Genomic DNA, 9,579 nt, shown 5'->3' on the forward strand with positions numbered 1-9,579 from the left:
CCAATCTCCTAATTGATTTTTTTACATTTTTGTTCTTTTTGTTCTGAAGTTTTGACAAACACATAATGTCACATAACCACAACTATATTATCACACAGAATCCTTTCCACATCCTTAAAAACTCCCTGTGCTTCACCTACTGAATCTCCCCCCAACCCCACCACAGCCTCATGCCAAACCCTGAAAATTACTGACCTTTTTACTGTCTTGGTAGTTTTGCCTTTTCCAGATTGTCATATAATTAGAACCATAGAGTATGTAGCCTTTCTAACTGGCTCATTTCACTTACCAATATGCATTTAAAATTCATCATGTCTTTTTTATGACTTCATATTTTTTTATCACTGAATATAACATTCTGTTCTATGGATGTACCACAGTTTATCTCTTCACCTACTGAAGGACATTTTGGTTGCTTCCAGATTTTGGTTATTATAAATAAAGCTACTATAAACATCCATGTGCAGGTTTTATGTGGACATAGTCTTCAAATAAGTTGGGTAAATACCTAGGAGCACAATAGCTGGATCATATGGTAAGATTATGTTTGGTTTTGTAAGAAATTGCCAAACTGTCATCCAAAGTCTCTGCATCATTTTACATTCCCACCAGCAGTGCATGAGAGTTCCTGCTGAATCCTTACCAGCAACTGGTGTTCTCAGTTTTTGGATTTTGGCTATTCTAATAATATGTTTTTTCCATGCTTTTGCTTTCAACTTATTTGTTGAAATTTTATTTGGATTTATTTATCTACATATCTCATTTTTTTTTCTGTTCTTCCTTTATTGCCTGTATTGTATTAAATATTTTCCTTTTTTTTAGATTTTCAGTTTTATTTATTTATTTAGGCTGTGCCAAGTCTTAGTTGAGGTACGTGGGATCTTCGTTGCGGCACACGGGATCTTTTTGTTGTGGCATGCAGACTCTTAGCTGCACATGTGTGCAGGATCTAGTTCCCCAACCAGGGATCGAACCTGGGCCCCCTGCATTGGGAGTGCAGAGTCTTACCCACTGGACCATCAGGGAAGTCCCCTGTATTAAATATTTTCTAGTGCACCATTTAAATTCATCTGTAGGATACTGTGATGGACTGAATGTTTGTCTCCCTGCAAAGTTCATATGTTGAACCTCTAACCCTCAGTATGATTGCATTTGGAGGTAGGGGCCTTAGTGAGGTAATTAGGTTTAGATGAGGTCATGGGGATGGGTTCTCCTTGATGGAATTTTTGTCCTTAGAGGAAGAGGAAAAAAGATCAGAGCTCTCTTTCTCTCTGCCACATGAAGACACAGGAAGAAGGCCACCATCTGTAAGCCAGAAAAAAGGCTTTCACCGGGAACTGAATCTGCCAGCACCTTGATCTTGGGCTTCTCATTCTCCAAAATTGTGAGAAATAAATGTCTGTTGTTTAAGCCATGCCGTCTATGATATTTTGTTATGGCAGCCTGAGCAGAGTAATACAGATGCCTTTGACTATATATATTTTAGTTATTATCAGGCACAATTTGTTGAATATTTTTTCTTCCCTTTTTTATCTCTCCTGTACTTCTGGAACACCTGTGTTGGATCACCTGATGATGTTCCTCAGGTCTCTGAGACTGTTCATTTTTCTTTCTGTAATTTATAATTTTTGATTCACCTCAATTTCATTGATTCATTTGATTCTGCCATCTGAAATCTATTGAGCCCCTCTAGTAATTTTTTTCATTTTAATTATTGTACTTTCAACTCTGGAATTTCTATTTGATTTTTAAAATAATCTTTATCTCTTTACTGATAGTCTCTACTTAATGAGTCCTTGTTATACCTCCTTTACTTCTTTAACTATTGTTTCCTTTATTTAAACATGTTTACAGTAATTGCTTGGAAGCCTTCCTCTGCTAAGTCCAATATCTGACCCCCTCAGAGATCGTTTCTATTTATTGCTTTTATAGGGGAGGCAAAAACCTTACCTCTACTCTCTTAAAGTCTCTGGCTGCTCCTGAGAATTAAATTGACAAAAGACATATTAACAGGAGAAAAGCATACACATTTATTTAAGGTTAGTTTTATATGACATGGAAGCCTTCATAAGGAAATGAAGGACCCAAAGAAGTGGCAAAACCTGAATGCTTATATACTGGATTGAATAAAGAGTGGTAATTGTGGAAACATAACTAAAATAAATGAAGAAACTAAAGGAAGATAAGAGTTATTTTAACAACATCTGTTAGTACAGAATTCTCCTGGCCTTGACTCCCATTTCTGGTGATAAGAATGTTTCTTTCCTCCTGGCACAGGAAGGGCAGATATCACATTGGAGTTTTAACTTCTGCTTTCAGGAAGAAAAAGGAGAATCAGAGTGCCTTTCTTGCACCCACTGTTTAAGTGCCTTTAGCTCAAAATTATCAATATATCAACGCAGCTTATCTTGGGTAGCATGTCCTTAACCCCTTCATCTCCCCAATTTGGAAATTCCCCAGAAGTTTCACATATGAAAAGCTGAGTTGGAGGCTGAGGAGAGAAGGAACAGGTTGCTAGCTGATTGGCAAAAGATCTTCAAAGGAAGAGAATAACATAGATAAAACACTAATAAATAAGCAGAAAAGAAAAAAAAAATCTAAGTATATTTCCCCATATCCCATTAAACCAGTCTCCCATCCCTGGGAATAGGTCAGTACAATTAAAAAAAAAAGGTTGAGACTCATTTATCTGATGATTTATCTGATGGAGAGTGTTCGTCTTGTCCTTTAAAAGGACAATCATGTAGATTAGACATTATTTGTTCCAAGTGATTTACATAGAAACCACATTCTCCACAGATGATCACACAAGCTCCTCCTTGTTGGGCTATCAGTGTGTCCAGAGCACAAAGATTTGGGAGTTAAACAGAAGCTAAAGTATTAACTCCAATTGAAGTGCTTCCAGTATTCGCACATTAATGCTGAACTCTTGTTCTATCACTATGAAAAGATTTCAAACTGCCTTTTCCAGCTCATAAGTTCCAAAGCCTGGGCAAAGGGATCTCAATACTGAAAAGAATTTAAAGTTGTGATACACAAGTGGGTTTTCTATGACTTCCTGCCTAGTACATTTAGTATGAATATGTGGCACTCTTTTAAGAACAAAGGTGCCTAAGTTTGTAATTTTATTTAAGGTAAAGTACCTGGTGACAGAAGGCATCAGGTATCCAAATCCACATTGTCCTGACTATCTAGATGGGAATCCCTCAAATACCTTGTCATTGCATAAGCCAAAAAGACCAGCAATGCTCATGGTTAAGGTCAGAGTGGAACTCTTGACCCACTAGGGTGGAGTTTGTTGTGTTTTGTCATCTGTCATATTGGCATCTGCACAACTCCATCTTCCATAGGTCCCCATCAGTCTGTAGGAATGGAACAGGTTGCAAAATATCTAATATAGGAGAGCTGCAGTTCAGCTTTGGTAGTTATGAGGCTTGGTTTTGTCACGTGGCCAACCTAGTCCAGAATTTTGGTCTACTTTGGTCTACAAAAACTACCCCTTATGTAATCTCTGGCATTGAGCATCCTAATTAGGGGAGCAGCTGAGCTGCTGAGCTACCCAAGATTGCACAAAGGTATCTTGTGACCTAGCCGCAATATCTGATGATTTGGCAGGTGTTTGTACCGTAAGTGCTAGGACCATCTATAACCTTTGTGTGAGGCTTGAGCATGTCACCTGTGGAATCAAACCACAGTCTGATTGAAGCATTGCCTTTGTATGTCACCTAGGAAGTGTCAAGCACCATGACTGTTTTCAGTGCAAAGGGAAAAATTCCCTTCTAATGACTTCATCTGAGCAAAGGATGGTCCTTGAGATTCTACAGAGATTTTTTTCATGTCCAATGAACTCAGCAGAAGGAGAAGTAGGTGATGTTGTTTACTTGGTTGTGGATACCATACACCCATTTTCTAGAACTGTTCTACCAGGTGTTCACACTGGTAAGAACAAAAATTAGGTCAGGTTCTTTTGCATGATCTAGATGTTGACATAACGGGTAATTAGACTGGTTAGCTAATGTGGCTAAGGTTTGGAGAAACAATGTAAAGGAGTGTCAGGTCTGTCCCTGACCTATTGAGAAAATAGTAAGGGTTAATAAGAATGAGATACAGTTTGAAAGAAAGGCCCTAGTGGAGGATCAGAGGGAGAATAGGACAGATTGGGCCAAGTAATCTCAGTCAACCCTTAATATAATGGCCAAAGAAAGGGGAGGCTTCATTAAAAGGAAGAGAGTTGTTTTTGTGTGTTTGTTTTGTTTTTTTGTGGAGTTGGAAACTTAGTAGGGGAAGAAAATAGGTGGAAATGGAGTTTTTTAATCCATCTTCTTGGGAAAAGCTGTCTAATTCATGATGCCATCTGCTTCCAGGGCTTGAGAATTGATGCTAGAAATCATTACTTTAAGGTCATTTTTAAGAATGGTCCTCCACTGGTCCCGGGACTGCTGATCTGGGTCTAGTTTGGTGTCACTCATGTGAATTCATCAAAATTCTTCTATTTTGATGGCAGTGTAGGTGGTTAGGAATACTTCATAAAGTCCTTCCCAATGAGGTGACAGTGTGTGCTTGCTTTTAGAAGCCTTGATATACCCCCGATCTCCTGGTGGAAAGGATGGCGAGGCTAGTTAGTTGGTGGAGGCCATGCTTTCTTACCTGTTGATGATGTGCTCCAGGTGTACCAGGCAATTCTTGTATGTAGCTAGTCTTAACATCAAATTGTTCTCTTAAGTCTCCATAACATTCACTCAATCTGGGAATGGAAGGTTAGAGATGCCAGAAGGCAAAGGGCAACCAAACATTATTTCAAAATGGGTTAATCCATGTCTACTATTTAGAGTATTCCAGATTTTTATAAGGACAGTGGGTAATGTTTAAATCCAGTTTCTTGACAGACTTTTCCTAAAGTCCTTTTTATGTCTTGATTTTTACATTCCACTTGCCTTGATGATTGAGCATCCTCAGTCATCAGGTAGGAAATTCTGATGAGCATGCCAAAGTTTTTGCAAGTGAGTGGTTTATTTCTGCTGTAAAACTAATTGCTTGATCTGATTCAATTCGTAAAGGAATGCCAAAACAAAAAATAATCTGTTATTAACTTCTTTAGCACTATTGTAAAGTGGTAAAGTGGCATCAGCACATCTAATGGATAGCATTCAGTCTATCCCACTGAACATACAGACAATTACCACCAGTGGGAATAGCCTAAACCTTTAAATCCATTTGGAGTAATACAAGGGGCGTGTGGACCTTGGAAGACTTCCTAAGGTATGTTGGCTTCTAAAATTTGGTGAGATTACAAGTAGTGCACTGGGAAATAACTGAGTCAGAAATTTTATGAATGCCAGAGCAGAAACAAGTATCTTTTAGTTCCTTGACTATCCCCCATCTGCACATATGTCCCATCTTATGGGAGATCCGTGCAAGCCAAAAGGTCAGAAGAAAGGGGGCCACACGAAGTCTGTTTGGCCCAATGTAAAATGTGTCTGACAATTGTTTGGCACCTTTTTGTATTCATTTGTCTTTTTTCAGACTGAGGAGTACTTGTCTGATAATCAGTAATATCAGCCACGGATAAAGGCAGGTTTATAAATTGGGTGGAGAAAGGGTGGGGATCCGTTTTAGGCTGTGTATTTAGCAGCTTTGTCAGCCCTATCATTCCCTAGAGATGTACAATAGTATCAGTCTCCTTAATACAGACTGGACAATGGAGGTGAATAGCCTCTCACAGGGCAGCCATTGGCAATAGGAGTACCAGCAGGGTTTAAGAATCTGTGGGATTTCTAGATTGTGCCAACAGCATGGCAGACTCGAAAAGCATATCTGCAGTCAGTAAATAGGAGCATTTTTTTCCTCTTGTCAGCGTGCAAGCTCTAGTAAGATCCGTAAGCAGCCCAGGCTGATTTTACAGTGGCAAAGGGTACACCTCAAGCATTTCATGTGGGGAAACAGTTATTATGTTTTCCCAGAAATTGTATCTACAAGAGCCATCACAAAATAGAAGTAAGTCTGGGCTGTCTAAAGGGGGCATCTAAGAGGTCTTCTCGTTGCTTTGAGACCATTTATATATGTAGTTGCAAGGCAATCACGTGGAATGGACTGAGGCTCTCTGTCAGCCGGGGGGCGGTAGAGTAGCCAGATTTAAAGTGCTACAACAATGTAGGATGACGGAGGGATTGCAAATAGGGCTTATTCATAGGTGGTCTGCCACCCTGTAGAGAGATGCTATGTCTTACGAACTTGTAAGAGAGTATGGGGAATATGCTTATTCTTACATTAGGCATGTACTGTAAGGCTACTGGCTTTGTCATTTAGGGCAGCAGCTGAGGCTACAACATGCAGGCATGGGGCATCCCCCCTGCCACAAGGTCCAGCTGACATGAGAAATATTCTTTAGGACGTATGAGAGGTTAAAGGTTGTCCTGCAACAATCCCATTATTTTTTCATGGCAATATCGGTGAAAAGGTTTGTCAAAATTAAATAAGCGAAGAGCCGGGGACATTGTGGACAATGTTAATTTTAAGGCTTCAGAGGAAGTTAATGCCTCTAGGGGCCAGGAAATATACTCTGAGGTAGTATCTGGAGGAGAGCATATAGGGGTTTAACAAGGGGCAGAAAAGTGATGAATCCCTTGGCGGCAGTAGCCAGCTGCCCTTAGAAATTTATGCAGCTGCTTTTCTTGTTTTGGGAAAGGGGATGAACGAAATTGATTCAAGGCATTTTCGAGAGAGCTTTTGAGTGCCCTGAGATATTTCCTGTCCTAAGTAGGTAACGGTTATTGAAGTTTAGACTGGGAGACTTTATGGCCTCCTTCAGCCAGTGCCTTTAGGAGAATGAGGGCGTCTATAAGAGCACCCTGTTCAGTCTGGGTACGGAGTGAAAGGTCATCAACATATTGAATAAGAGTGGAACCTTGGGTCAAGGCTACAGAATCTAAATCAGCTTTAAGGACTGGGAAAAGTATTAAGGGAGACCCACACTATCCCTGAGGTATGGAAGTCCATGTCAATCATCTTCCTCTAAATGTAAAATGCAAAAAAGAAATCGTGGGTCAGAATGCAATGGAACCAAAAAGAAACCTGAGCAGACATCAATTACTGTAAACCAGGCTTCATCAGCAGGAACTGAGGTGAGAATGGTACCTGGATCAGGACTATGGGGCGGAGGAATTACAGAGGAGTTTGAGGCTCTTAGATCTTAACGCAAATCGATACATTTAATTTGCATCTGAATCAAATTTCCCTTCTTTCTTTATTGGCAAGATTGGGGCGTTATAGGGTGAGGAAGTAAAGATAAGGACACCCTGATATAAAAAAGAGTCTATTATAGGTTTAATCCCTCACTCTGCATCTCCTGAGAGGGGCTACCGGGCCACCGATGGGAAAGGTTTGTTCCTTTTCCTGGCTCTGCACAAGCTCTGTACTCCATAGCAATCCAATCTCATTTGCATGTGAAGCCCAGAGACTAGTTGGGACAATTTTAAGGTTGCCTCCTCTTCAGAGGATTTAAATTGAGATGAGATTTCCTTAGGGAAAGTAGGAAGCTTGAGGTTTAGTCTGAGGGCAGGGGGAAAAAAAACCTGCCTTTCTTATTACATTGTATGGTGGCATTAAAGTTACATAACAAATCTCTACCTAAAAGATTTGCTGGTGAGGAGTCAGAAATTAGAAAAGTATAATGGGAGTTGAGAGCCTAAGGATATTGGGGTGGCCTGAGATGTGGACAATGGAACAGGCTGTCCAGGGTCTCTGACACCTAGAATAGAATCAGAGGTGACAGGTAGTATTAAGTCCTCTGAGCAGATGCTAGAGAGACTCACACCAGTGTCAATTAAGAAGTCCAGCTTCGAATCCTCTATTTTAAGGTTAATAGTGGGTTCTGCAGTGTGACTGAGGATTGGCTGACCCTGTCAGTTGATGGAGTATTGTCCCAGAGGAAGGAAGAAATGAACCTTCTGATGGTGCTGGGGCTTAGGGAAAAGGTTATTTGAGCTTTTTTTCTTTTAGGTTAAGGATAATTGTCCTTCCAATGTCCTGGCTTCTCACAATATCTGCAAATACAGGGAAGGCTACGTGGTTGGTGAGAAAAATGAGTGGACTTTGAGTTACCCTTAGAGTCATCATTTTTGTTTTTGTAAAGGCTCAATGTGCCCATCAAGGTCTGTTCATTTTAGTTTCTTTTTTGTCTTGTTTTCCTGAGCGCTATTTTCAAAGAACTATGTAGTTGCTTCTATAATAATGTTAAGAAACCGAACTGCCCAGCCAATGACACTATTTTGGATTCATCTCTCTGTATCAGAGAGAAGATTTCCAACCAAGGCAGAAATTAAAAGATGTTCTAGACTCCAGAGTTTACTGCAGCGTGCCTTTGCAAAGTCTATGTAAAGCGTTCCACCAACGTTTTAGGATGTTTCTCTTTCTCTGAGCACATAATTCAACCTGAGACCAATTTACCTTAGAGGGAGGCCTCCATTATCCTCACATCAGGCCCTGAATGTTGGCCTGGCTGAGCCTTTTCCTGTTATTTGCAGGAGGGCCTGGGAGATTCTGGTCACCTGTTTCCTCTGGGGAAGGGTTGGGGGAGGATTTCCCCCCTGAGGCCATCTAGCCTGATAATTACAGTATAATCAAGGGTGGAAGAATGTCCTTTAATAGCCCTAGAGTGGGGCTGTGAAAGGCCACTAATCTTTCTAACTCTTCTCTAAATTTGGTAGAATCTTCTGAAAGTGGTGGCAAAAAGGCTTTGGAATTTAAAAGAGCTGGTGCTGTCCAGGGAAGGCAAATTCTTTGCTGTGGAGGTCCAGGATGCATCTTCATGGGACATTGCACAGGAAGGCCTGGAGATGACTGAGTTTGATTACAGAGCCCAGGGAAGTAAGAGGGGTTGTAAAGTATCGCAAAGTGATCCTGGCTGTGAGCTCCTGGAGCCTGTGCCAGATTTATTTCCTGGCTATCAGTGTGTATACAAATAACCTGTATATTCCAGGCCTGAAGATCAGGCTACAGTGCTTCCTGTAAATCTTGCAGGGAAAGGCAACTTAAAGCAGGTAGCTGGGTGTTTAAGGGATCTGGGGGGGAAGTTGGAGCAGTTTGGGGGGAAAGTTGAAGGAATTTGCTGAGGAGATGGGGCCGGATTTTGAGGAGAGGGGTTTGAGGCAGGGGTCCACAGATCCAATAGATCTTCTGAAGGGTCAGGGACAGCAAGATGGGGATAAAGGGAGTATAGGTGGGTAGAGAAGGAAGATTTATAGTGGGTGCGGATTTTAACTTTTGTTTTTAAATCTGTTTTCTGTTCTTTAATCTTTTTAAGGGAGTCTCTAAGGCTAGCCGTTAAAATCCATTGTGTCCTCTTTTTAATTTGATCTTCCCGTAGAAACCAATGGGATATTTGTTTAGGATGAGAGCTCTGTAAAATTTTTTTGAATAAAGAAGTTTTTCCAATTCAGAGGATCCATCATCTGGTTATTGACAAATAGGATCTTCAAGGGTATGTTTATTTCAATAGCAACTCAATCCAATAAACCTTTTTATGGAAAGACCAGAGGTAGTTTTCTAGGCACAGACACAAGACACATCCCCAAAGCAGGT

The 9,579-nt window shown here is 40.6% G+C and overlaps 1 non-coding gene across 1 annotated transcript; it reads right to left on the bottom strand.

Annotated features, from left to right (window-relative positions):
• Nucleotides 1-953: 953 nt before the first annotated feature.
• Nucleotides 954-1,026, bottom strand: TRNAG-CCC (transfer RNA glycine (anticodon CCC)). Its single transcript has one exon. It is a non-coding gene; the product is annotated as a tRNA-Gly (tRNA).
• Between the last annotated feature and the right edge of the window lie 8,553 nt (nt 1,027-9,579).

The sequence above is a fragment of the Eubalaena glacialis genome, chromosome 3 (genome assembly GCF_028564815.1).
Source record: "Eubalaena glacialis isolate mEubGla1 chromosome 3, mEubGla1.1.hap2.+ XY, whole genome shotgun sequence".
In the NCBI taxonomy this organism is placed as follows: domain Eukaryota; kingdom Metazoa; phylum Chordata; class Mammalia; order Artiodactyla; family Balaenidae; genus Eubalaena; species Eubalaena glacialis.